Source organism: Balaenoptera physalus (assembly GCF_965194825.1).
Source record: "Balaenoptera physalus genome assembly, chromosome: 13".
Taxonomy (NCBI): domain Eukaryota; kingdom Metazoa; phylum Chordata; class Mammalia; order Artiodactyla; family Balaenopteridae; genus Balaenoptera; species Balaenoptera physalus.
In genome coordinates, this window is record NC_138892.1 from 12,101,639 (window position 1) to 12,108,459 (window position 6,821).

Consider the following 6,821-nt stretch of genomic DNA (forward strand, 5'->3'; position numbering starts at 1 on the left):
GACCACGATTAGATGTGTGACCTTGGCCAAGTCCCTTAACCTCTCTGAGTTCAAATTTTCTTCTATGTATTGAGATGATAATAATATTCACTATTTTATTTTTATTATTAAAGCTCTCTCCTCCTTACTTTAAAACCCACTATCAAATAAGATAATGGACAGAAAAGTGCTTCATAGTAAATTTCCCACTAGGGATTGAGTGGTTTATTACAAAGACTCAGTTATGATAGAAATCCAACTCCCAGTAGCTGCAGCTGTATAAGGGAACTTATTGGCTCATATAATAAAAAACCAGAGATGGAATGACTTCAGGCTTAGCTGGATCCAGAAGATGAAACCGTATTTTCCTGGCTGTCTCACCATCTCTCATCTCTGCTTCACTCTACGCTGACCTAATTTTCTCCCACTGCATATAATGTTTTCATGTGGCCAGGGAAGATAGCCACCAGCTGAAATAAATAAATTTCCTTCCAGATTAACAACTCCAGGGCAAAAGAGAGCTTCTCCACCCACACATACATCATCATATCAATCCCAGGGATTTGGGTCATGGGCCCCCTTGGATCAACCACTCTTGTTGGGAAATGGGATACAATGGTTGATCCAGTCTGAGTTATTTATCTACCCCATAACTAGGGGTTGGTAGGATGGGTGGTTTTTATGACTGACAGCCCCATGAGACCTACATGTCTGGGGGAGGGGAAGGGGGTTGTAAAGTTTTTGGACAGTCAAAAACCAGAGCTGGCCAGGCTGTGTCTCTGCTTGCAGAAGTCCCAAGCTGCCACATGAGAAAGATAATGTCAGGGACTTCCCTGGCAGTCCAGTGGTTAAGACTTCGCCTTCCAATGTAGGGGGTGCGGGTTTGATCCCTGGTCGGGGAGTTCAGATCCCATATGCCTCGCGGCCAAAAAACCAAAACATAAAACAGAAGCAATATTGTAACAAATGCAATAAAGACTTTTAAAAAATAGAAGAAAAGAAAGATAATGTCAAATGAGCTAGGGCTGCCGCATGGTCCTTCAAACTGTTCAGGAATAATAAACGCTGTGTCTGCTGTTTGTCGTGTTTTCTGTATGCCTGCCACATTTTCAACACCTTGCTATACTTGAGAAATTTCCAGCCTTATGAGCCCCATCTCTCCATGGTGGGACCCAGAAATGTTGGCTTCCCAGCCTTCCTTGCAGCTAAGGCACCGGCATGTGACCCAGTTTCACCAATCAGACCCCCCCGGGGAGATGAGGAGAAGGAAGTGAGAACTTGAGGATGGATGCCCTGTGTGGTGAGTGGCCCCAGACGCTCAGCTTTAGGGAGAAATCCTGGTGCAGAAATGTCCTCGAGGAGCTGCAGTGGTGGCGTTTTGCTCATCCAGCTGTTTCTATGGCCATTTAAGGGCATCGATCCTGGAAGCTTAGCCTCGAGCCAGGTCCGTCAGCCCCTCAACCAATTTTTTTTTTTTTTTTTTTGCTCTTTCAGCCATTTCTTTTTATTTACAGTTTGTGTTTAATGCAAATCAATTCCGTAACATGAGAAGTTACTATGAATCAAAGCATAAATACACAAACACAATATACAATCCAAAATAGATGTATAGCATTCAGGTATAAAACAAAAGGGAATGTTCACACACAGTAGCTTGAGATCTGTTGGATATGGTTGTTCCAGTGTAGGTTTCTAAAGATGGAAAAAAAATGACTTTGGTTATCAAGACTACTGTGGCCATATTGGATTTTGGAACACCTAAGCATCAGTGTGTGACCATGCGAACAAAAGACTTTAGGGAGTGTCTATTTTTAAAATAGAAAAATTTTCTATTTTCTGTGCATCAGGCAGTTGTGAAAAGATTTACTTTCCAAAATCAAGCCCACTTTAGGCTTAGGACCAGGTTCTGACTATCTAAAAAGACTGAATGATAACAGAAAGTGTTCCAAATGTGGCTATTCTGATTCAGTTTAAAAAGAAGTATTTACAGAAAAGAGTATAAAAGTTTTTCTGATTTTAAGGTAAGCAAGCTTCCAGTCTTCACTTCCCAAATATTTGATTTACAGTTTGGCTCCTTCACATATTTGCCTTTTTAATTTCAAGACTTGTCAATTTTACCTTCCAAACAGATCATTTTTTAAACTGTAAAAAGTATTTGACATATGCAGAAGTAAAAAACATTTTGAAATTAGTTGAGATCAATGTAATTTTACTCTTTGTTATCTGTTTAGCTAAAAGAATCTAGGGCTTCCCTGGTGGCGCAGTGGTTGAGAATCTGCCTGCCAATGCAGGGGACACGGGTTCGAGCCCTGGTCTGGGAAGATCCCACATGCCGCGCAGCAACTGGGCCCGTGAGCCACAACTACTGAGCCTGCGCGTCTGGAGCCTGTGCTCCGCAACAAGAGAGGCCGTGATAATGAGAGGCCCGCGCACCGCGATGAAGAGTGGCCCCCCCTTGCCACAACTAGAGAAAGCCCTCGCACAGAAACGAAGACCCAACACAGCCATAAATAAATAAATTAAAAAAAAAAAAAAAAAGAATCTAGTGCTCTTTTTGAATAAGAATTGTTGATAAGTATATAAGCAAAATGTACTCATTATGCTTGGATTTGGGGTAGATTCCAATCCATTATTGTACTGATACATATCAATGACTATATAAAAATTCAAATGCAATGTCAAGCCCAAACCCCAGAGGAAAGAGTTCAGTTTCCAAGAGAACAGTGGTAGCTTAACATAAAATTTTATCCAGAGTACATCAGCATTAAGTTAGTACCGCTGAAACAACACATTGAGGATTTACAGTAATACCTGGAAGTTCCTTCTAATGTACATATAAATAGAATCATGGAAGCTTTCTGTCTTACCTCATTGTTTTATGGCCTTATTAATTTAAGGAACCAAATAAAAACTGAATCCCTGCTCCACATCCCCTTCTTTATCTCTAAGTAAGATAAAATCTATTCTCACTTTCAAGGTAGAGTTTTATGTGTCCATACTTCTTAAGCCACATTTAAGGAAATCATCTCTTAACTAATTTTGGATGTTGTCTCTCTTCATCTTGTACAGGAAGTGCCAGCAGATTTAATATTGGCATTCATCATCTAGTCAAACCCTTCACATGCTCTTCAAACCAATCAAATTTGGGATCCTGAACAGCTTCTGTCAATAAAATGTGTGGAATTAGCAGATTCATTCAATGAAGACCTGTTTTTTTTTTTCTTTGTCACGCTGGATGTCTGGATGCCATTTGAATTGGGTTGAGAGGATGGGGAAGTATAGATGTTTCTTGGCCTGAGTCTCTTAACAGTAGAGATGTAGAAGGGAGATGGAGATCACGAAGAGACTGGCGGTTGACCGCAGAGCACCGTCACTTGCCTTGGTGGTGGCATTCGCTGGACTGGGGGCAGCTGAGGTATGCTGGGAGAAGTATTTGAAGGTGTTACAACCGTTGTTTGATTCGAATAAATCTGCATAGGTAAGAGCAGTACCAGAAGCAGCAGCCCCAGTCCAAGCCTGGCTACCATCGCTCTGCCCATGTCCACTCGGTCGGTGCGCAGCGTGTCTCACTGGATGTGGGGTTCGTGGAGGATCGCTGGCTTGGGGTGGGCGCAGGCAAAGTCTCAACCAATTCTTTTAATAAGCTCCTTTTCTGCTTAATCAGCCAGTGTGCGTTTCTTTTTTTTTAATTTTTTATTTTATTTATTTATTCTGGCTGCGTTGGGTCTTCGTTGCTGCATGCGGGCTTTCTCTAGTTGTGGCGAGCGGGGGCTACTCTTCGTTGCAGTGCGCGGGCTTCTCTTGTTGCAGAACACGGGCTCTAGGTGCGCAGGCTTCAGTAGTTGTGGCTCACGGGCTTAGTTGCTCCGCGGCATGTGCGATCTTCCCAGACCAGGGCTCGAACCTGTGTCCCCTGCATTGGCAGGCGGATTCTTAACCACTGCGCCACCAGGGAAGCCCGCAGCCAGTGTGTGTTTCTGTCACTTGCAGTGAAGAGCCCAGACTAATAGGTACTCTAATCCGCATGGCAGGCACCAGATGGGAGAGGTCCCCTGAAGGGGCAGTTTTCCCCACTTGCCAGGGAAAGCACAGTGGGGACCAGAGGGCAGGGGAACTTAGGGCCGACCAGGGCTATGCTGCTAGGCCAGCCCCAGCCCAGGATCTTGTACCAAGGATGGCTGACATGAAGACAAAAGTAAATCAGATGAAAGAGTGATATAACTGGATATACACAGGTGACCTGGCATTACTTATTTATTTCTGTGTGTATGTATTTTTATTGAGGCAAAATTCACACAATATAAAATTAGCCATTTTTAAAATGTACAATTCAGTGGCATTTAGTACAATCACAATGTTGTGCAACGCTCATCTCTACCTAGTTCCAAAACATTTTCATCACCTCCAAAGGACACCTTGTAACCATTAAGCAATCACTCCCTGTGTTCCCCTCTTGCTAGTATCTAGCAATCGTTAGTCTGCATTCTTTCTCTATAGATGTATGTATTCTGGGTATTTCATGTAAGTGGAATCGTACAGCATGTGACAGTTTGCATCTGGCTTCTTTCACTAGGCATCATGTTTTTGAGGTTCATCCATGTTGTAGCATGTATCAGCCCTTCATGCCTTTTTATGGTTGAATAATATGGATAGATCACATTTTTATTCATCTGTTCATCAGGTGATGGACATCTGGGTTTTCTTCATATTTTGGCTGTTGTGAATAGTGCTGCTAGCCAAGAAGAAGATGATGGGAGGGTAAGACTGTTGGAACAGCAGCATGAACCCAGTCCTTAGGCAATGACACAAACAGTATCTTCAGCCTGGAGCAGAGAAACTGACAGAGTCTGGGAGCATCCTAGTGGGGATGATCAAAGGACAAGGACAAATGCCAGGAGGGAGAAAAAGAGATCTCTTGTGGTAGCTGAGGAGTACCTGTAAGTCTCCGGGAGCTCTGAAGGAGAAATGGTAGGTCTGAAGGGGGAATTCCAGTCATCTGTGTCAGAGACCAGTATAGCATAGGAGTTAAAGTACAACTTTGGAGGCAAACGGGTGGGGTCTTGAATCCTGACTCACTCACCAGTCATGGAACATTGGGGCAATCACTTCATCTTTCTGGGTCTCAGTCCCTCTTTTGTAAATGGGGCTTATAACCATCCCTGGTTCACAAGATTGTCAGCATTAAGTTAGATAATATAAGTAAAGCACAATACCGGACACCCGATAATCTCTTACTATAAGGTAGTTATTACTCTTAGTATTAAGGTTGGTTAGTGTTATTGTGTCTCTATTTTCCTGTCCCACCCTGAAGCAGGTCCAGGATGTTAAAATGGTGTAATAGGTGTGGATCTACTTAGCCCGTACACTTGGGAGTGCAAAAATGTCTCTTTCTTCATTTTGCAATATCTGAGCTAGATTTCTTATCTCATTCGATTTGGGATTTTCCAGCTCTCCCCAGGATGGCAGCTAGCCATTGGAGGGGACTCACACTGGACCAAGTCCTAGGGAGGGGTGTCACCACTCACCCTTGCAGGCATCTGTCTGGTCTTCATTCATTGTATCAGTCAGGGTTCAACTGGAGAAACATGACCAGTAGGATATATTATGAGATTTATTTCAAGGAATTGGTTTATGCAATTGTGGGAGCTGGTAGGCAAATCCAGAATCTGTAGGGCAGGTTGCCAGAAAGGCTGGAACTCTCAAGCATGAGCTGAAACTGCTGTCCACAGGTGGAATTTCTTCAAGGGAGTTTCAGGTCTGCTCTTAAAGCTTTTCGATTGGGGCTTCCCTGGTGGCACAGTGGTTAAGAGTCCGCCTGCCAATGCAGGGGACACAGGTTCAAACACTGGTCCGGGAAGATCCCACATGCCCAGAGCAACTAAGCCCGTGAGCCACAACTACTGAGCTCACGAGTCACAACTACTGAGCCCGCGTGCCACAACTACTGAAGCCCATGCACCTAGAGCCCGTGCTCTGCAACAAGAGATGCCACCGCAATGAGAAGCCCGTGCACCACGACGAAGAGTCACCCCTGCTCACCGCAACTAGAGAAAGCCCGCGCAGCAATGAAGACCCAATGCCAAAAATAAATAAATTTAAAAATAAATAAATAAATAAAACTTCACCTGAAAATATTAAAAAAAAAAAGCTTTTAGATTGATTGACTCAGACCCACTCAGATTATCTAGACTAATCTCCTTTACTTAAACTGATTATAGACTAATCACATCTACAAAATAGCTTCACAGCAACACCTAGTGTTTGATTAACTGCGGACCATAGCCTCCCCTAACTGACACATAAATCTGACCAACAGCATCATCGTTTCTAATCTTGCTGTCCTCCCCACCAGCCTCCTGGGGGGTCTCAGGCCAGTGGGCCTCCTCACAACCCAGCACAGTGTGGGCTACAGCGCCAGCTAGTCTGGATTTGAATCCATCTCTGCCATCAGTAGCGACACTGGGCAAGTAACTTAACCTTCCCAAGCCTGACTGTGAAATGGGGATAATAATATCTGCCTCATATGGTTGTTGTGAAGATCAAAGGGGCAAGAACAGGTAAAAAGTGCTTAGAACAGTGGTGGACACTGAAGGTTCAGTAAATATTCTCTCCTCCTGCCCCCTCCTGCTGGATGCAGGAACTCGGGTCTTTTGGCGTGATTGAGATGGCTGCTCTCAGATCTCCAACCTTAAGAGGGGGCTGCAGATTCCCGTGCCCTGAGCATACCTCAAGGTCAGCCCGGAGGCCTGTAGAAGGACAGTTAAGCATGTGAGCAGCTCACCCTCAATTAGGTCCTGGCAGCGCGCGCCCCCCAGAGGAAATAGGGGGAACTGATGGGAAAA

At 44.2% G+C, this 6,821-nt stretch overlaps 1 pseudogene across 1 annotated transcript; it reads right to left on the bottom strand.

Moving 5' to 3' along the window:
- Positions 1-327: 327 nt before the first annotated feature.
- LOC309641114 (signal transducer CD24 pseudogene) lies at positions 328-5,786 on the bottom strand (annotated as a pseudogene). The gene has a single exon. The product of its transcript is annotated as a signal transducer CD24 pseudogene (transcript).
- Positions 5,787-6,821: the final 1,035 nt, after the last annotated feature.